The sequence below is a fragment of the Pholcus phalangioides genome, unplaced genomic scaffold, assembly GCF_987345545.1.
Source record: "Pholcus phalangioides strain wild (caught in Gottingen) unplaced genomic scaffold, Ppha-v1.0 ptg000010l_1, whole genome shotgun sequence".
Classification (NCBI taxonomy): Eukaryota; Metazoa; Arthropoda; class Arachnida; order Araneae; family Pholcidae; genus Pholcus; species Pholcus phalangioides.
Window position 1 is genome coordinate 5,177,633 of NW_028301603.1, and position 21,480 is coordinate 5,199,112.

Genomic DNA, 21,480 nt, shown 5'->3' on the forward strand with positions numbered 1-21,480 from the left:
TATTGTAATCAGTATTCAGTCTGTATACATCCATCGATATCTAGGTTTTATTTTCATCAGTATCCAGTCTTTATTCTCAATAATATTCAGTCTTTATTCTCACAATTATTATGTTTATTTTATACCCATAAATATTGAGTTTTTATTATCATCATCATTTATTCAGTGTTTTTATTCTCATCAATATTCAGTCTGTACTCTTATTATTATCCATTCAGACTTTATTCTTATTATTATCCATTCAGACTTTAATCCCATCATTATTCTTTCAGACATTATTTTTTTAAAATCATATTTTCATTTGGTATCTGCTCTACAATTGACTTTCTTTCTCTTTTCCGTTGTTATTCTATTATTTAAAAAGGTTTTACTTAAAACGACGAAATTCCGACTTTATTCATTTAGTCTATATTTCTGTTTTTTTCGCATTTTATATTTTGTTTTCAAGTTTTACTCTATCATATTTCTCGTTTTATTCTAATTTATCTTCAAGTTTATCTAATTTTTGTTTTGTTCCAGTTTTTTAGTTTTATGCTTTATTCATTTAATTTCCATCCAATTTTGATTCCGTCTTTATTCAATTTATCAACGTCTTGGTCATTTTATATATTTGAATTTTATTTAACACTCAGGATAGAGCCGCCAATATATATATTGAAATTAACACTTTCTTTCTTAATTACTTTTATTTCAAGAAAAAATTGAATTTTTAAGCAAAAAAATAAATTTAAATAAAATTTATAATTAATTTTGATATATATTTGAAAAAAATAAATTCCATAAAAAAAAAACCTCAAACAATCATTTTCATGCACTACAGTTGACAAAGCTAACAATAACTTCTGCATCATGTGTAGAAGTTATTGTTAGCTTTGTCAACTGTAGTGCATGAAAATGGCTGTTTGAGGTTTTTTCTTCAAAAAACTACTTCTCCAGGAATATGCATATACCAACACCTATTCCGCATAAATGCTCTGGAACTGTGCCACGGGGCACTTGAGTGATCTGTAAATGTGCCGGTCAGTTAATTCTTGCAAAATTAGGTTTGAGTTCGCATCAGATAACCGGCCACATTTGGTCCGCACGACAAGGGTTCAATATATGTGAAGGGAATTTTTTAAACACAAAATTTCAGTTCTTAGCCATCAAATAGCATTGAAATTAACAGAAATTCATTATAACAACTTATAAACGCGTTTTCTTTCAAAATTTTAATTGTCTTTTAAAAACATTTTTTGCATTAAAAAAATAAAGAATTGATCGTCTGGGGGGGGGGGGGTGTTACGAAACCCACAGTAGTCTTAGCGGCGGCTGGCGCCATCTAGTGGCAGAAATTGGCACTATCGCGGTCAAGCGACGCGTACACTACTCCCACCCCACGTCTCTGATCCCACCAATATGCGTTAGGGGGGAGGGGGGTTCAGTGCAGACGAAATTTTGCTGACGGAGGGGGGATGGGGGTTTAGCTGACAAGGGGAAGGGGTTCAAAAATGGCTAAAAATTTGCTGACGTAATACTTGAACGCCCCACCCCCCCCTTATTGGATAATTAATGTAATCAATTACAGAAAATAAACCCGTAATTTTCTAATAGATGAAAACGTATTATTCAAGGGGTGCGGGAGGGAAAAAAAATTGGGAACTACTGCTCTAGTATAAACGGTTTACCTGTAAAATGCGGGAATTAAGTATCCATCCCGTGTATGCATTATATGCAGGGCCGTCTTAAGAGCTTCATGGGTCCCCGGGCATAGTGGTTTTTCTGAGGCCCTCCTTTTTGTAAATTCCACAACCGCATCTCATTTTTTGTGAGCCCCGCCTGGGCTCATGCGTTAAGACTACACTGATTATACGTAAGAAACATCACTGAACTGGAACTACCGCCGTCAGCAATCAAATAAAAATGTTGTGATTCTTCGATTGAAATTTATGACTGTTTTTTGATTAATGCGCAGTAGAAAAAAAAATCAATACGATACTGAGATTAACATTTGTTTTGAGGAAATTTCAATTAAATTGTCAAGTTTGCTTGAAAATAATTGCTGTTTGCGTGCGGTAAAACGTCATGCAATCGCACGTGGTATAAACTCATCCAAATTTCGAAGTTAGGCTGTTCTCAATCATTTTTTTGCATTTTATTGATACTAATTTACAATGTACAAACAACAACTGTTAAAATTCCGAAACAAACTTGGCAATTTAATAAACATTGCTGCTTAGTAATATTTGCCAATATCATATTATATTGAATTTTTTCAATGCAACACATTGATCAAAATCCAATGATCAATTTCAATCAAAGCACAACAGTTATATTTTTAATTTTATAGGTGGCAGCAGTAGTTCCATTTTAATGATGTCATGTGTAATATGACATATAATACATACACACGCAGTAGTATTTTCTAAGAAGAAAAAGCACATTTTTACTGATAAAATTTTATTTTTACCCGTTTATCGGTCATGGAACAAAAGTAACAAAGAAAGGCACCATTTTCTCATGGTGAATACGTTTGCAGAGTATGGTCATTTGACAATTTTTGTCGCGTCACAGTCATTTTCAGCACACGAAGGCTAATTTTAGACCGGGACCTACAATTTATTGCCGATTCCGAACGGCAGGCTTGCTTTTTATGCTCATTGAGAGGTTGGTGCGCTAACCTCTCGATGGGGGAACTCCCTGCGGTAGCAATTGTTTTTCTGCAGTCATGTCGCCGTTTCTGCTGTACACCTTGTGTCAGGAAAGTTTTCTGACAAGGTCGAATCGTGTATCGAAACATCTAAGCATCCTTTGGTACTTCAGGCAATTATCTTATTGGCCTGGGCTACCGCGTCCTTGCAGAGTATGGACTTTTAGAGTCTGAAAGCGACTGAAAATGCCTCCCTGTGCATAGTTTTTTTTTTTTCTGAGCGGAGAAATTTTCCCTGCATTGTATATGATAGAGTTTTACTTCATCATATCGATATATCGAAATTCCCTGCGCAGAGAAGCAACAGGTCTGTGCAGGTGAAATAATACAGAATGTGTCCACTATCTGGGGGAAAAAATTTGCGCGCGATTAAATGCGGGAAGAAAATTTTCCTTTTTTTCCCCCCGCGAGAAACTCGGTTGTGAGCCAAGCTCCCTGCACTGAAATATCCCACGGGCCTCCTCTATAATGAATTTATACAGTCGAATCCCGTTATAACGAACTCCAAGGCACGTAGAAATCACTTCGCTATAACGGAGTTTCGTTATAAAGAAATTGCAGGTTATTTAAAAATGTCCCTATGTAAACTTATCTGGGGGATTAGAAAGGTTTTCGGTATAGAATATTTTCGCTGTAACGGTATTCGTTAAAACGGGATTTGACTGTAGTATAAAAAAAAGCAAAACAAAAATAATATGATTTTTCCCGGGAACCCCGTGCTAGAGCCCTGCCACGTCTATCATTGGCGGGAGGGAACTTCATAGTGCTTACTCGACGATGTATGCTTGATTTCGCTCGCTGCGACCCCCGTCAGAAAATTTTCGCCAGCAGCTTAGAATATTTCATATTCTCCGAAACCCCATCCCCCCCCTGTCCGATGCTGACGTAATACTTGAATGACCCCAAAGTAAAATTTCTCGTTCCTTTTGAAAAGATAGAGAGAGAACGCACGCACGCACTCGCTGGTATGGTGTCGCGACGTCAAGTTTGAGTGCCAAGACACCGTGTTTAATTGTTTTCCTTTGTAGCGCTGATGTCGCTTTTGAATGAAATACAAGACAAAAAAGAGATGTGACCCCCCCGCCCCCCCACTTTGGATTAAACACTGACGGTGGTGAGCGACCGTGTTTTGTTATTGTTTCTGGGAGAGCACATAGAATGGGGAATGATTCCTTGTAATTGTGATTTACCGTAAGTGAAATTAATTGAAATTCCTTTTGTTCCACAGTAACACACAAATAATGTCACTATTCACGTAATGCAATTTCATTATTTACTCTAATAATGTGTCGTGACACGGCCCGCGACAAGAGAGAGCCCTGTCATCTCCGCTCCCCCTTGTGACGGCCATGTGGCTAGCTTCATTGTATTTGGGCTTCCCCCGATAAAAAAATCTGGCACAATGATTTATGACAATAACTATGTTTTATTAGAGGTGGTGCCTAAGCCTTTTCCGATTTTGCCCTAGGGCTATGGTGCTGCTTTTTGAGACTGCAGCCCGGACATTTTTTTTTGGGTAAATATTCAGATATTTTTGAGTTATGTAGAACAGCCTCATGATATATCACCAAGGATTTCCACGAGAAACTTAACGTTGGAAACCCTTGCCCTAGGGGGTCGCTTGAAAGCACGTGATAAGCGCTCGCCGTCGTCTAACAGTATCTTTCGGCAATCGGTTGTTTTTTTTTTTTTTTTTGCTTTGTTTTCGGTATGGTTCTCTGGTGACAGGGGCCCACAGACTGTATGGCCCCTTTATTGTTCGCGCTTGGCGACAGAGGGACTGTATGGCCCCTCTACAGTTCGCCTCTGGCGATAGGGGCCAGCCCTGGCCCATCGAGCGGGATGGGGTGAGGGGCGCCTTGCACCCAAAGCCTCCCATCTTAGGCTCTCTTCGAGCCCCACCCACGATAGGGAGAGAGTGGTCTTGGGTGTCTTCTCTTGAGGGCACCCGAAGACCCCTCTCGGATCTCGTCGAGCCTCCTATCTCATCTGCGTAATGTTTGCGAGTAAAGATGAGGGAAGTGTACTATTAGCTTTTATTTTTATTTTTAGTGGCAGAAGAAATGTAGTTCGCGAATTGTATTGCCGAACGAAGGCAGCGTACGGATAACATGCAGGGTCACTGACTCGTGTTCAGGGCTGGCACAAGCTGCCCTGTTTGCTATGCACCCTGTATACTTGAGTTCATGCAATCGAAATATACGGTTCCATCGCCTACATTATCATGGTAAAACACAAAAAAGTAGAGTAATGGCAGACGAACTGTACACAACTACGTTTTTTGGAGTCATTTACAGCGCAGGATTGGTTTTTCTGACAGCTTTGTGGTAGATTATCGTGTTTCGATGCCGAAAAAAAAAATTCTATGTGATTCTATACCCGCACGCTATTATCGCACCTATCACAAACTCCGTTATTGATAACAATATAGACGGGCAATAATCAATGCGAATGAACTCGGAATGTCCACACGATAACTGTTTCTATAATGACACGACAGAGGATTATAGTGCACGTTATTCAAGTCGTGAGTCATCTCACGAATGCAATAAAACGGTGATGACTCCGGTGATCATCCCTATAAATGTCAGGGAATTTCCATAACGATCTCGACAATCATTCCGAATTTTTACTGCCAGCTTATATTGGTCAGTTCGCATACGGTCTCGACAGATCTCCACGCTAGCCTATAGATACCCTATAGAAACATTACTCAATCTCTGTTATCTATTTTTTTGAACGCAAATTATATTTGCTGTGACAATTTGAGTTATTTAGACGGAACATAGCATTTATCAGCTCTATTTTTCACAAAATATTTTAGCCGTCGCCATCATCGATTATTACGTCATCATAAATAATAATCGGAACTTAACAAATAATTAACTTTTATTGATACGTTTTGCAGTAAATCAATGACTTAAAATTAATTTAACTACTACTAAACTACTTTAAGCAGAGTATGTAAACGTGCCTTTACATTAAGTGAAAAAGCTAATTGAACTATTTACAAGCACACAAAATATCTCGCAAAGACAAGAAAGAGCGCGGGATGACTCTAGACCGCAGAGAGAGCGCGCGCGTTACAACACAACTGTGTTGAGGTGTGCCGCGTCGCCGCAATGTTTTGACGATGTATCCAGCCTACATAACCGGAGATAGTGATTCAGAAAAGATGGGGGAAAAACTTTAAGAGGTGTAATAGTACACACACCGATACAAACAATTGTCATCAAAAAATGCATGGTCTAACGTGGAACGCAAACGCGTGTTTGGAAACGGCCGCTCCGCAAACGTTCAAATGGCATTCTTCTTGAAATTTATCGGGAGAAAAAGAACACATCATGCACGCAAATGCAACCTGGGGAAGAAGAAGAAACCGTATGCAAATCTGTGTCTTCTATATATATAAAATTGACTTTCTGTCTGTGTGTGTGTCTGTGTATGTTCTCTATACAAATCTACAATTTTAGACCGATCGTCGCCAAATTTTGCATATGTACCAAATGGAACCCGCCTTGAACGATAGGCTACTTTAAATTTTTGTCAGAGCAGGGTAAGTGCCCCAAATGGGCAAAAACTGTCCGGCAACAATAGTTTTTGGGACTCAACAATCACTTTCCGAACGTTTACTTTGGTTACCGTGGTTCCCTAGCAATGCGTTTCAGACGTGTATATGCCTTTACAATAGGCTTGTCACTTCTTTAATCCCCATATATATGTATAATAGTTTATGCTTTTATAATGGTTTGCCAATACTACACAATATTACTATTCAATACCATTATATTTCAATACTCTCAGTAATGAGGATTTTTGAATAGACGTCGTAATCATCATCAGCATCGCTTTGAGGGTCAGGAAAAGGTGAGACTCACTGTTAAAATTGCCGATTTTACTGTAGAAATGCTGAAATTTGGTGGGGTTTTCCGCCACATCAATAATTTTAAAAGTTGTATAGAATTCCCGATTTCTGAAATATTGTGTTTGCTTAGAGGTATACTAAGCCCAGGAGATTGAATATGAACTAATTAGCCGGACCTACTTTTCAGTTGGGTATTCATGTAATAACATTGATTTCAACTTTTTAGTTATATCTTCTCAAGCATGAAAAATTAATGTCTCCGTATTATCTTCTGATATTCAACTGCATCAGTTCATATATTAGTTTTAGGTTGTTTTAAAATTACTTATGGACCCGCAGAAAGTGCATCAAAAATTCCACAGCTTTAATTAAACATTTTTGAAAGCTGAAACAGGCAGATAATTAACTTGAAGTTTGGAGGGGGGGGGGGAATAGGAATAAATAGCGCCCCTTAAAAAAGGAAAGAAAAGTATATATTCGTTTCTAGGATCTCAACGCTACTAAACCATGCATGGAAGTCGTCCACATTCCAGACTTCTAACAAATTGATGCCTGATGGAATGTTACGTGTATATGTTGTGAACCTATGTGAAGTTTGTATCTTTGTAATGCTTGTTATGTGTAGTGTGCTGTCATCCGCCATACGATCTCGGGTTGGTCGGCGAGATCGTATTCGAGTTCATCGACGAGATAACTCGGGTTCATCGGTGAGAGCGTATTCGAGTTCATCGGCGAGATAACTCGGGTTAGTCGGCGAGAGCGTATTCGAGTTCATGGCCAAGATAACTCGGGTTCGTCGGCAAGGGTATATTCGAGTCGATCGGCGAGATAACTCGGGTTGGTCGGCGATATCGTATTCGAGTTCATCGATGAGATAACTCGGGTTCATCGGTGAGAGCGTATTCGTATTCATGGGCGAGATAACTCGGGTTTGTCAGCGAGAGCGTATTAGATTCCATCGACGAGATAACTCGGGTTAGTCGGCGAGAGCGTATTCGTATTCATGGGCGAGATAACTCGGGTTAGTCGGCGAGAGCGTATTCGTATTCATGGGCGAGATAACTCGGGTTGGTCGGCGAGAGCGTATTCGAGTTAATCGGCGAAATAACTCGGGTTGGTCGGCTAGAGCGTATTCGAGTTCATGGCCGAGATAACTCGGGTTCGTCGGCAAGGGTATATTCGAGTCGATCGGCGAGATAACTCGGGTTGGTCGACGAGATCGTATTCGAGTTCATCGACGAGATAACTCGGGTTCATCGGTGAGAGCGTATTCGAGTTCATCGGCGAGATAACTCGGGTTAGTCGGCGAGAGCGTATTCGAGTTCATCGACGAGATAACTCCGGTTAGTCGGCGAGAGCGTATTCGTATTCATGGGCGAGATAACTCGGGTTTCTCAGCGAGAGCGTATTAGATTCCATCGACGAGATAACTCGGGTTAGTCGGCGAGAGCGTATTCGTATTCATGGGCGAGATAACTCGGGTTGGTCGGCGAGAGCGTATTCCAGTTCATCGGCGAGATAACTCGGGTTAGTCGGCGAGAGCGTATTCGAGTTAATCGGCGAAATAACTCGGGTTGGTCGGCTAGAGCGTATTCGAGTTCATGGCCGAGATAACTCGGGTTCGTCGGCAAGGGTATATTCGAGTCGATCGGCGAGATAACTCGGGTTGGTCGACGAGATCGTATTCGAGTTCATCGACGAGATAACTCGGGTTCATCGGTGAGAGCGTATTCGAGTTCATCGGCGAGATAACTCGGGTTAGTCGGCGAGAGCGTATTCGAGTTCATCGACGAGATAACTCGGGTTAGTCGGCGAGAGCGTATTCGTATTCATGGGCGAGATAACTCGGGTTTCTCAGCGAGAGCGTATTAGATTCCATCGACGAGATAACTCGGGTTAGTCGGCGAGAGCGTATTCGTATTCATGGGCGAGATAACTCGGGTTGGTCGGCGAGAGCGTATTCCAGTTCATCGGCGAGATAACTCGGGTTAGTCGGCGAGAGCGTATTCGAGTTAATGGGCGAAATAACTCGGGTTGGTCGGCGAGAGCGTATTCGAGTTCATGGGCGAGATAACTCGGGTTTGTCAGCGAGAGCGTATTAGATTCCATCGACGAGATAACTCGGGTTAGTCGGCGAGAGCGTATTCGTATTCATGGGCGAGATAACTCGGGTTTGTCAGCGAGAGCGTATTCCAGTGCATCGGCGAGATAACTCGGGTTAGTCGGCGAGAGCGTATTCAATTCCATCGGCGAGATAACTCGGGTTAGTCGGCGAGAGCGTATTCGAGTTAATCGGTGAAATAACTCGGGTTGGTCGGCGAGAGCGTATTCCAGTTCATCGGCAAGATAACTCGGGTTAGTCGACGAGAGCGTATTCGAGTTCATCGACGAGATAACTCGGGTTAGTCGGCGAGAGCGTATTCGTATTCATGGGCGAGATAACTCGGGTTTCTCAGCGAGAGCGTATTAGATTCCATCGACGAGATAACTCGGGTTGGTCGGCGAGAGCGTATTCCAGTTCATCGGCGAGATAACTCGGGTTAGTCGGCGAGAGCGTATTCGAGTTAATGGGCGAAATAACTCGGGTTGGTCGGCGAGAGCGTATTCGAGTTCATGGGCGAGATAACTCGGGTTTGTCAGCGAGAGCGTATTAGATTCCATCGACGAGATAACTCGGGTTAGTCGGCGAGAGCGTATTCGTATTCATGGGCGAGATAACTCGGGTTTGTCAGCGAGAGCGTATTCCAGTTCATCGGCGAGATAACTCGGGTTAGTCGGCGAGAGCGTATGCAATTCCATCGGCGAGATAACTCGGGTTAGTCGGCGAGAGCGTATTCGAGTTAATCGGCGAAATAACTCGGGTTGGTCGGCGAGAGCGTATTCGAGTTCATCGGCGAGATAACTCGGGTTAGTCGGCGAGAGCGTACTCCAGTTCATCGGCGAGATAACTCGGGCTTGTCGGCGAGAGCGTATTCCAGTTCATCGGCGAGATATCTCGGGTTTGTCGGCGAGAGCGTATTCGTATTCATGGGCGAGATAACTCGGGCTTGTCGGCGAGAGCGTATTCCAGTTCATCGGCGAGATATCTCGGGTTAGTCGGCGAGAGCGTATTCGTATTCATGGGCGAGATAACTCGGGTTTGTCAGCGAGAGCGTATTCCAGTTCATCGGCGAGATAACTCGGGTTAGTCGGCGAGAGCGTATTCAATTCCATCGGCGAGATAACTCGGATTAGTCGGCGAGAGCGTATTCCAGATCATCGGCGAGATAACTCGGGTTAGTCGGCGAGAGCGTATTCAATTCCATCGGCGAGATAACTCGGGTTAGTCGGCGAGAGCGTATTCGAGTTAATCGGCGAGATAACTCGGGTTAGTCGGCGAGAGCGTATTCGAGTTAATTGGCGAAATAACTCGGGTTGGTCGGCGAGAACGTATTCCAGTTCATCGGCGAGATAACTCGGGTTAATCGGTGAGAGCGTATTCCAGTTCATCGGCGAGATAACTCGGGTTAGTCGGCGAGAGCGTATTCAATTCCATCGGCGAGATAACTCGGGTTAGTCGGCGAGAGCGTATTCGAGTTCATGGGCGAGATAACTCGGGTTTGTCAGCGAGAGCGTATTCCAGTTAATCGGCGAGATAACTCGGGTTAGTCGGCGAGAGCGTATTCCAGTTCATCGGCGAGATAACTCGGGCTTGTCGGCGAGAGCGTATTCCAGTTCATCGGCGAGATAACTCGGGTTAGTCGGCGAGAGCGTATTCGTATTCATGGGCGAGATAACTCGGGCTTGTCGGCGAGAGCGTATTCCAGTTCATCGGCGAGATAACTCGGGTTAGTCGGCGAGAGCGTATTCGTATTCATGGGCGAGATAACTCGGGTTTGTCAGCGAGAGCGTATTAGAATCCATCGACGAGATAACTCGGGTTTGTCAGCGAGAGCGTATTAGATTCCATCGACGAGATAACTCGGGTTAGTCGGCGAGAGCGTATTCGAGTTAATCGGCGAGATAACTCGGGTTAGTCGGCGAGAGCGTATTCGAGTTAATCGGCGAGATAACTCGGGTTAGTCGGCGAGAGCGTATTCGAGTTAATTGGCGAAATAACTCGGGTTGGTCGGCGAGAACGTATTCCAGTTCATCGGCGAGATAACTCGGGTTAATCGGTGAGAGCGTATTCCAGTTCATCGGCGAGATAACTCGGGTTAGTCGGCGAGAGCGTATTCAATTCCATCGGCGAGATAACTCGGGTTAGTCGGCGAGAGCGTATTCGAGTTCATGGGCGAGATAACTCGGGTTTGTCAGCGAGAGCGTATTCCAGTTAATCGGCGAGATAACTCGGGTTAGTCGGCGAGAGCGTATTCCAGTTCATCGGCGAGATAACTCGGGCTTGTCGGCGAGAGCGTATTCCAGTTCATCGGCGAGATAACTCGGGTTAGTCGGCGAGAGCGTATTCGTATTCATGGGCGAGATAACTCGGGCTTGTCGGCGAGAGCGTATTCCAGTTCATCGGCGAGATAACTCGGGTTAGTCGGCGAGAGCGTATTCGTATTCATGGGCGAGATAACTCGGGTTTGTCAGCGAGAGCGTATTAGAATCCATCGACGAGATAACTCGGGTTTGTCAGCGAGAGCGTATTAGATTCCATCGACGAGATAACTCGGGTTAGTCGGCGAGAGCGTATTCGAGTTAATCGGCGAGATAACTCGGGTTAGTCGGCGAGAGCGTATTCGAGTTAATTGGCGAAATAACTCGGGTTAGTCGGCGAGAACGTATTCCAGTTCATCAGCGAGATAACTCGGGTTAGTCGGCGAGAGCGTATTCAATTCCATCGGCGAGATAACTCGGGTTAGTCGGCGAGAGCGTATTCGAGTTCATGGGCGAGATAACTCGGGTTTGTCAGCGAGAGCGTATTCCAGTTAATCGGCGAGATAACTCGGGTTAGTCGGCGAGAGCGTATTCCAGTTCATCGGCGAGATAACTCGGGTTAGTCGGCGAGAGCGTATTCAATTCCATCGGCGAGATAACTCGGGTTAGTCGGCGAGAGCGTATTCGAGTTAATCGGCGAGATAACTCGGGTTAGTCGGCGAGAGCGTATTCGAGTTAATTGGCGAAATAACTCGGGTTGGTCGGCGAGAACGTATTCCAGTTCATCGGCGAGATAACTCGGGTTAGTCGGCGAGAGCGTATTCAATTCCATCGGCGAGATAACTCGGGTTAGTCGGCGAGAGCGTATTCGAGTTAATTGGCGAAATAACTCGGGTTGGTCGGCGAGAACGTATTCCAGTTCATCAGCGAGATAACTCGGGTTAGTCGGCGAGAGCGTATTCAATTCCATCGGCGAGATAACTCGGGTTAGTCGGCGAGAGCGTATTCGAGTTCATGGGCGAGATAACTCGGGTTTGTCAGCGAGAGCGTATTCCAGTTAATCGGCGAGATAACTCGGGTTAGTCGGCGAGAGCGTATTCCAGTTCATCGGCGAGATAACTCGGGTTAGTCGGCGAGAGCGTATTCAATTCCATCGGCGAGATAACTCGGGTTAGTCGGCGAGAGCGTATTCGAGTTAATCGGCGAGATAACTCGGGTTAGTCGGCGAGAGCGTATTCGAGTTAATTGGCGAAATAACTCGGGTTGGTCGGCGAGAACGTATTCCAGTTCATCGGCGAGATAACTCGGGTTAATCGGTGAGAGCGTATTCCAGTTCATCGGCGAGATAACTCGGGTTAGTCGGCGAGAGCGTATTCAATTCCATCGGCGAGATAACTCGGGTTAGTCGGCGAGAGCGTATTCGAGTTCATGGGCGAGATAACTCGGGTTTGTCAGCGAGAGCGTATTAGATTCCATCGACGAGATAACTCGGGTTGGTAGGCGAGAGCATATTCCAGTTCACCGGCGAGATAACTCGGGTTAGTCGGCGAGAGCGTATTCGAGTTAATCGGCGAGATAACTCGGGTTAGTCGGCGAGAGCGTATTCGAGTTAATTGGCGAAATAACTCGGGTTGGTCGGCGAGAACGTATTCCAGTTCATCGGCGAGATAACTCGGGTTAATCGGTGAGAGCGTATTCCAGTTCATCGGCGAGATAACTCGGGTTAGTCGGCGAGAGCGTATTCAATTCCATCGGCGAGATAACTCGGGTTAGTCGGCGAGAGCGTATTCGAGTTCATGGGCGAGATAACTCGGGTTTGTCAGCGAGAGCGTATTAGATTCCATCGACGAGATAACTCGGGTTGGTAGGCGAGAGCATATTCCAGTTCACCGGCGAGATAACTCGGGTTAGTCGGCGAGAGCGTATTCCATAAAATCGATCTGGGGGCGAGCATCGAGCTTATATTACTGGAAGGAGCATCTAATGGGAGGAAACCACGTGTCCCGATGCGAACGAACACGATCTCCCATAGAGATCAATGTTAAAATTGCCGATTTTAGCGTAGAAATGCGGAAATTTAGTAAGGTTTTCCGCCGCATAAATAATTTTAAAAATTAAATTGAGTTTTTGATTTTCGAAATATTGAGTTTGCTTAGAGATACGAAACCTAGAAAATTAAATATAAAATAATGAGCCGGACCCGCTTTTGAGGTTGATACCCATGCAATAACATTAATATTTGAGCTATCTATCTATATATATATAAAATTGACTTTCTGTCTGTGTGTGTGTCTGTGTATGTTCTCTATACAAATCTACAATTTTAGACCGATCGTCGCCAAATTTTGCATATGTACCAAATGGAACCCGCCTTGAACGATAGGCTACTTTAAATTTTTGTCAGAGCAGGGTAAGTGCCCCAAATGGGCAAAAACTGTCCGGCAACAATAGTTTTTGGGACTCAACAATCACTTTCCGAACGTTTACTTTGGTTACCGTGGTTCCCTAGCAATGCGTTTCAGACGTGTATATGCCTTTACAATGGGCTTGTCACTTCTTTAATCCTCTTAGTATATGTATAATAGTTTATGCTTTTATAATGGTTTGCCAATACTTTCAATACTACACAATACTACTATTCAATACAATTACATTTCAATACTCTCAGTAGTGAGGATTTTTGAATAGACGTCATAATCATCATCAGCATCGCTTTGAGGGTCAGGAAAAGGTGAGACTCACTGTTAAAATTGCCGATTTTACTGTAGAAATGCGGAAATTTGGTGGGGGTTTTCCGCCACATCAATAATTTTAAAAATTGTATACAATTCCCGATTTCTGAAATATTGTGTTTGCTTAGAGATATACGAAGCCCAGGAGATTGAATATGAAGTAATTAGCCGGACCTACTTTTGAGTTGGGTATTCATGTAATAACATTGATTTCAACTTTTTATTTATATCTTCTGATATTCAACTGCATCAATTCATATAGTTTAGGTTGTTTTAAAATTAATTATGGACCCGTAAAAAGATCATCGAAAAAATTCCACAGCTTTAATTAAGCATTTTTGAAAGCTGAAACAGGCAGATAATTAACTTGAAGTTTGGGGGGGGGGGGAATAGGAATAAATAGCGCCCCTTAAAAAAGGATAGAAAAGTATATATTCATTTCTATGTTTCTTTAAATCTAGATTTGTTTATTTCTTGAGTCGCACAGGAAGTCGCCATATTGGTTAACTTAGACACGGTTTGCATGTCCCTCAAAGAAAGAGGGAGATATCACGTGTTTCTGACAGCCTCATTGAAGAAAACCCGGGCAGCGCCGGGTATTATAGCTAGTATTGAATAAAAGGCGCGGACTCAGTATAATTAATGGGCGCCATTATCCCGTACGTTACAACTGTTAGAACGATTGTACTCTGGAATAAATTCACAGAGCTGGCGTCCACGCCTTTTATTCACTGTGAGGCAGAATTGCATACTGTTTCTTTTTCTTCCCCAGGTTACATTTGCGTGCATGGTGTGTTGTTTTTCTCCCGATAAATTTCAACAGGAACGTTTGCGGAGTGACCGTTTCGAAACGCGCTTAAACCCATGCATTCTCTGATGGCAATTTTTTGTATTGGTGTGTACTATCACCTCTTAAAGTTTTCCTATCTTTTGAATCACCCTGTATACTTTGGCAGCGAAGATGTTCATAGCTTGGGGGGGGGGGCAGACATGGCCTGAGGCCGTAATATTAGAAACAAGAATGGACTCTATTGCAAGGGTCAAGTTTTGGTGTCAGTAGGAGCATTAAAATAAATAATAAAGAGAGAAATTATACGGGTTCTCTCATGTCCAGGACCTGGGGCACCCACAAAGCACCATCCTCCCCTCACTCCCCCTAGTTTCTGCCCAGGGAAGGAGGATACTTACCTAAGGTAAGGTATTTTGGTTCAAAGTTCAAATTTATGTAGAGGATTTCAGATTAACTAAAAAATTCAATCGCAAAAGGGAGGAAAATAACACAGGAGGTACGATCATTACACAAACAGTTCTATATTATGGAAAAAAAGTTAACTGGAATCATAATTAAACGAGCGGCGAAATAATTATGGACCAGAAAACGGGATAGTTTGCTCAGAGGCGAGTCGTACTTCCTGGGGTTATACAAATACAACGCCACAACAGGCAAATTGCCCAACGAGGTGGCGGACTTAAGAACATCATGGATCCCCGAGCTATTTTTTGGAGGCCCTACCTACTACTGCTACACCACACATGCACCCCCCCCCCGCGGAACCCCCCAACGAACCCCCAACGAATCGGTACATGCGGGAATGTGCGTGTACGTGTAGTGCAACCTGACGTAAAGTTTGTTTCTGTGTAATGCTTGTTATGTGTAGTGCTGTCATCTGCCCCCAAGTTTTCTAACTATGAGTGAAGTGTTATGGTTGAATGATTTACCGTTGTAGATGTTGGACTGTTGCTCTCTGTGGCGAGACTTTTTAACGGGGAGATCGGCTCGCATTTGCGCCTTGAAGTTGGGAACCACAGAAAACCAACTTCAGCCGACCACCACTGTGGGGTTCGAACCCGGATCCTCGCATCACGAGTCCGGCACTATAACCACTCGACCACCACAGCGGCTGGTCGAGTATAATTGGCGATTATAATGGTGTGCTTCTGTGAATGGGTACAAAAAGCGGGTTTATCACAGTTTCCTTGAAGCCCTTTCAGTCTTCCAACCCCGGCCACGCGTTGCGAGGTCCCGGGTTCGAACCCCACCGTTGAAACAGTGGTGGTCGGCCGAAGTTCGTTTCTGTGGTTCCCAACTTCAAGGCGCGAATACGAGCCGATCTCCCCCTTTAAAAAGTCTCGCCACAAACATAAACAGTGCAAATGTAATTTATAATTAATATATACTTATATATGTATGTGCGTGTATGTGCATCTGCTGCACTCTGCCGTTGTTGGATTTGTGACTCGCAAGCAATGTTTATCCCCTGCGGTAGTGGTCATGTGAAACACATACTGCTTTAATAAATGATTTGGAGGCATTCTGTTCGCTATTTGAGTATCTTTCCTTTCACTTGTGTACGTCTGCGACACCTATCGGCTGTTTTTTGAGATTTTTTTTTTTTCCTGTCTAAAAAAATTCACGTGACCTAGCGATGATAACCCTGCAAACCGTTCTTTATTTCGGTTATTTTTCCGGTTTTTATGAATTTTTAAAGTTTCTACGGACTTTCTTGACCATCCTGTACAAATCTGTGGCTTTATGTCAGAACATGATGCATCCAAAAAACGACCTTTTCAATCTAAAAGTAAGTGTTGCTAATTAGGGGTCATTCAAGTATAACGTCAGCATCGAGGGGCATTTTCAGATTTGCTGACTGTTGATGACAAGGAGAGGGGGGGGGGGGTTTAAAGGTTGCTTTCATCATCAACCACGCTTTTTCAGGATATGAAATGTTCTAAGCTGCTGACGAAATTTTGCAGACAAGGGGGGGGGGGAGGGGGGGTATCACGGTTTTGCTGACTTTTGCTGAAAAGGGGGGGGTCAAAAATGGCTAAAAATCTGCTTACGTAATGGCCCCTTATAACTAATTAGAAGCGAGATACAGGGTGATCAGCGAATAAGCCCTTATTTCAAAATTAAATATCTCTACAAAAAAGATCAATAGAGTTATGCGGTAAACGGTACGTTCATTAGAAAACTGTAAGAATGTTGTGCAGAAATTTCGAAAATTTAGTTTTTTTAAAATTTTTTAAAACAAAACTGGAGATTATGGGGTTCCGAAAATCCTCATTTGTGTGAAGAGAAACCACTGCATTCGCCTACAGTTACTGCATGGGCTGCGGTATGCACCATGTGTGCTGACAAATTGTTCCAAAATTGTAACGTAACGTTCAGTAGTAATCGTTTCTCGCACGAAGAAGGGGCCGATAATGCCTCTGGCGCATACCGCAGCCCATGCAGTAACTTTAGGCGAATGCAGTGGTTTCTCTTCACACAAATGAGGATTTTCGAAACCCCAAAATCTCCAGTTTTCCTTTTTTTTTTTAATTTTAAAAAATTGAAAGAAAAACTAAATTTTCGAAATTTCTGTACAACATTCTTACAGTTTTGCTAATAAACGTACCGTTTACCGCATAATTCTATTGATCTTTGTTGTAGAGATATTTAATTTTGAAATAAGGGCTTATTCGCTGATCACCCTGTAAATGCGTACGGCTAAACGACATGTAGATGTATGATATTTTCATTTGTATTTGTGAGCAGGTCCGTAATTTAGGAAGGGCACAACCCCCTGGCTTTTGAAAATACACAAATATATATATATACATACACTGAGTGCATTTGCTTTGCCGCGCCCCCCTGGAAAAAGTTGAAGTGACGACCCTGTGTCGCTCACCCACACACTCACTCGCTCGCCCACACACCGGCACACACGATCGCTCACTCTAACACTCACTCGCCCACACACCCATCCACACGCTCACTTACTCGCCCAAACACGCAGTCACTCACCCGCCCACACTCTCACTCACTCGCCCAAACACGCAGTCATTCACCCGCCCATACGCACCATCACTCACCCAAACACACCATAACTCAATCGCCCACACTCGAACTCGCCCAAACACGCGCGAACTCGCCCAAACACGCGCGAACTCGCCCAAACACGCGCGAACTCAAGCGCCCACACGCACGATCAGTCGCCCACACACCGCCCACAAACCAACCACGCACCTCCCACACACTCACTCACTCACACTCGCTTACTCGCTCACCAATTCGCTATTTCATTCGCTCGCTCACTCACTCACACTCACCAACTCGCCCACTCATCCAACCACTCCCCTACTCACTCGCTCTACCTCACACGCGCATCAACTCAATAGCTCGCTCGCCCACCGCGAGATTTTAGCACAAGTTGGTAATATTGTTTATTTTCGCACTTTTGAAATCATTTTTAGCGGTAATATCGCAATATCCCGTGTGTTCCCATACTTCCAAGCCCAATTTAACGCATTTTTTCGGACAAATATGGTCAGTTTACTAATAATGATAAGTAATTAGGACACAATAGATGCCACTGCAAACAGTTTGTTGTCCGTAACAAATATAATTAAACAACTCCAACTTTCTACAACTGCCTATAATGTAGTAAAAGACCAATACACTTCTGAGCTTATAATGACGTCATTGCATATAAACACTCACTAGAGGAAAATAGAAACAGTTTGCTGTCTGTAACAAATATAAATAAACAAATTCGACCTTTCTCCAAAGCCTAAAGTGTGATAAAAGCTCACTCACTCGCCCACACCCTCGACCACACGCTCGCTCGCTCGCTCACCCAAACACACAATCTCTCACTCGCACACCCGCCCATATTCTCGATCACTCGCCCACACCTCCGCTCACATGTTCGCTCACTCACACACTCACTACCTCGCCCACACACCCGACCACACGATCGCTCGCTCAATCACTTGCTCACTCACTTACTCACTTGCTCAGAGACTAAGTAGCTCGCTTGCCCAATCGTTCGATCCCTCACTCACCCGTTAACGAACTGAGTAGTTCGCTTACCTATCAACTCGCTCACCAATTCATTATTTCATTCATTCGCTGACTCACTCACGGGCTCAGTAGCTCACTCCCCACCAACTCGCCTATTGAATCACTCGTCCAATCAACCGTTCACTTACACCATCACAGACTCAAAAGCTCGCTAGCTCAAGCATTCACCGACTCATCCAACCACTCCCCTACTCACTCGCTCTCTCATTCCCACGCTCATCAATTCAATAGTTCGCTCGTTCACCTCGAGATTTTAGCACGAGTTGGCAATTTTGCTCATTTGCGCAGTTTTGGAATCACTTTTAGCGGTAATTGGCAATATCCCGTATGTCCCCATACTTCCAAGCCCAATTTACCGCGATTTTCTCAGACAAATATGGTCAATTTACTAATGATGATACTTAATTAAGCCACAATAGATGTAACTGCAAATAGTTTGTTGTCTGTAACAAATATAATTAAACAAATCCATCTTTCTACCAATGCCTATATTGTAGTAAAAAACCCATATACTTTTGAGCTTGTAATAACGTCATAGTACTCACTAACTCACTAGAGGACAATGCAAACAGTTTATTGTCTGTAACAAATATAAATAAACAAGTTCGACCTTACTCAAAAGCCTAAAATGTGATAAAAGCCCACTCACTCGCCCACACACTCGCCCACACGCCCGATCACTCACCCGAACACACGCTCGCTCACTCGCACATACGCTCGCATACTCACCCACTCACCCGCTCGCCCACACGTTCTCTCACCCATACAACCGCCCTTACGCTCGATCACTCGCCCAAAAACACACACTCACTCGCCCACACACTCGCTCACTCACACGCACCCCCTCACACTCACTCGCTCACACACACACCCACTCGCTCACCCGCACAACCGCCCACACGCTCACTCACTCGCCCAAACACGCACTCATTCACTGGCCCACAAACACAATCACTCACTTGCCGTACACCGACCGAACGGTCACTCACTCACCCGAAAACACAGTCACTCACCGGCCCATAGGCACGATCACTCGCCCAAACACACAATCACTCACTCGCTCACACACCACCCTCACACTTACTCACTCGCCCAAACACACAATCACTCACTCGCTCACACACCACCCTCACACTTACTCACTCGCCCAAACACACAATCACTCACTCGCTCACACACCACCCTCACACTTACTCACTCGCCCAAACACACAATCACTCACTCAACAACATACCGTACACACTCTCACTCACACGCCCAAACAAGCACTTATTCAACCGCGCACACGGTCGCTCATACACTCGCCCATATTCTCGATCACTCGCCCACATCTCCGCCCACATGTTCGCTCACTCACACACTCACTCGCTGGCCCACAAACACAATCACTCACTCGCCACACACCGACCAAACGGTCACTCACTCGCCCACACACTACCGTCACGCTCACTCACTCGCCCAAACACGCAGTCACTCACCCGGACATACGCACGATCACTCGCCCAAACACACAATAACTCACTGGATATGACAGAATAATTCACTCGCCCAAACACGCACTCACCCACCCGTCCACAAGCACGATCACTCGCCCAAACACATAATCACTCACTCACCCCCACACCGCCCACGTGCCCAAACACACAATCACTCACTCACCCACACACCGCCCACACTCACTCGCTCGCCAACACGCTCACTCACTCGCCCGAATCCCCACTCACTCACATGCCCACATGCTCGCTCATACAGCCACCCGCTCGCCCACACACTGTCTCATTCACCCACACACCCGCCCTTATTCTCGATCACTCGCCCACACTTCTGCCCACACACCCGCTCACTCACACACTCAGTCGCTCGCCCACACACCCGCCCACACTATCGCTCGCTCAATCACTTGCCCACTCACTTACTCACTTGCTCAGAGACTAAGTTGGTCGCTTGCCCACTCGCTTCCTCAATCACTCGCTCATGGAAACTGTAGCACGCTCGACCACTCGTTCGATTCCCCTCCCCACTCACCCACTAACGAACTGAGTAGTTCGCTTACCTATCCACAAGCTCACCAATTCGCTATCCCATGCACTCGCTCAATCACTCACAGGCTCAGTAGCACACCAACTCCCTGTTCAATGACTCGTTCATTCAACCATCACATACTCAGAAGCTCGCTCGCTCAACCACTCGCACACTCATACAACCCATACCCTACTCACACGCTCATGAACTCAATAGCTCGCTTGCCCACCTGAGAGAAATTTCTCAATTCGCCCACACACTCGACCACACGCTCGATCACTCACCCAAACACACAATCACTCACTCGCACACACGCTCGCTCACTCGTCCAAACACACAGTCACACACTCGCCCACGAAACCCGGCTATAAGCTTGTTCAATCACCCAAACACACAATCGTTCTTTTGCCCAAACACACACATATTCTCTCGCCCATACGCTCGCTCACTCAAACACTCACCCGCTCGCCCACACGATCGCTCACCCACACGCTGGTTCACTCGCCCAAACACACACTCACTCACTAGCCCACACGCTCGTTCACCCACACACGCTCATTCACACACACACTCTCACACTCGCTCACCCACACACACACTCATTCATTCGACCACACGCCCGCTCACCCACACACACACTCATTCATTCGACCACACGCCCGCTCACCCACACACACACTCATTCATTCGACCACACGCCCGCTCACCCACACCCACACTCATTCATTCTACCACACGCCCGCTCACCCACACACTCATTCTCTCGCCCATACGCTTGCTAACACACGCACTCACCCGCTCGCCCACACGATCGCTGGCCCGCCCATACGCAAGATCACTCGCCCGCACGCCACCCTCACGCTCTCTCACTCCAAAAACACGCAGTCACTCACTCGCCCATACGCACGATCACTCGCCCAAACACACACTCACTGACTATGACACAATAACTCACTCGCCCACACGC

The 21,480-nt window shown here is 45.0% G+C and overlaps 1 protein-coding gene across 4 annotated transcripts in view; it reads left to right on the plus strand.

The window, feature by feature from the left end:
• LOC149080791 (neuronal acetylcholine receptor subunit alpha-7-like) overlaps positions 1-21,480 on the plus strand; it is a 265,283-nt gene that overhangs the window by 98,003 nt on the left and 145,800 nt on the right. The window lies entirely within an intron of this gene.